The sequence below is a fragment of the Austrofundulus limnaeus genome, unplaced genomic scaffold (genome assembly GCF_001266775.1).
Source record: "Austrofundulus limnaeus strain Quisiro unplaced genomic scaffold, Austrofundulus_limnaeus-1.0 Scaffold3624, whole genome shotgun sequence".
In the NCBI taxonomy this organism is placed as follows: Eukaryota; Metazoa; Chordata; class Actinopteri; order Cyprinodontiformes; family Rivulidae; genus Austrofundulus; species Austrofundulus limnaeus.
The window spans coordinates 2645-3389 of NW_013956026.1; the positions used below are offsets into that span (position 1 = coordinate 2645).

The following is a 745-nucleotide window of genomic DNA, read 5'->3' on the forward strand; positions in this document are numbered from 1 at the left end:
CTGGAATCCTGCTGCAGTCCATGTGGCAGTGTGCTGACACTCCACTGACTGGGGCTGGCATCTTTTGCTTTCAGGAAGTTTCTGTACAGTCGAAGAAATACTTCCTTTAGAGACATTGTTAGGACAAAGTACTATTGACATTATATACAGTACCTCCAGTTTCGGAGAAGTTTTTGTTCATAACTTTTCTCATGGCCCAGGGTGTCTATCACAATGATTTCCTTGTGTTCCTTCCTGACAAACTATTTATTACACAAAAATATTTGTTTGCATACCTACATGTATAATATATCCCCTCAGTGGGACAATAAACAATTTCTATTTTATTCCTCTCTCATACACACATAAATGCACACATAAAATTACAGATTTGAGGCTCTTTATATTAGGTAAATGGCTGAAGCAGTTGACATGACATACCACTATAATCCAGTGACCTCCCACATTTACAGGACACATCCAAATGGAAGCCTTGGGTAATGGCATCTTTAGAATTGACAGAAGATACCCTTGATCATCATTAAGTTCCACACGAAGGAAGAAGATAAGCAAATAATATGAAATAATCACCTTTCGAACAGCCCTGTACTGGCCATGATGAAAGATGGATGATCCAATAACTGCATCCATTCTGTGTACAGGTATCTGAAATAAAATGTAATTGTGACTGTACACAGTAAAAAATATGGTGTTAATTTTTCAGAGTCAACAGTTAAATCTAAATAAATTAGTTTCAACTATATGG

General features: G+C 36.8%; 1 long non-coding RNA gene across 1 annotated transcript; it reads right to left on the reverse strand.

Annotated features, from left to right (window-relative positions):
• Positions 1-4: 4 nt before the first annotated feature.
• Positions 5-657, reverse strand: LOC106511935 (uncharacterized). The gene is made up of 3 exons (XR_001309575.1): positions 571-657; positions 421-486; positions 5-81 (listed from the first exon to the last, which is right to left on the reverse strand). It is a non-coding gene; the product is annotated as an uncharacterized LOC106511935 (long non-coding RNA).
• Positions 658-745: the final 88 nt, after the last annotated feature.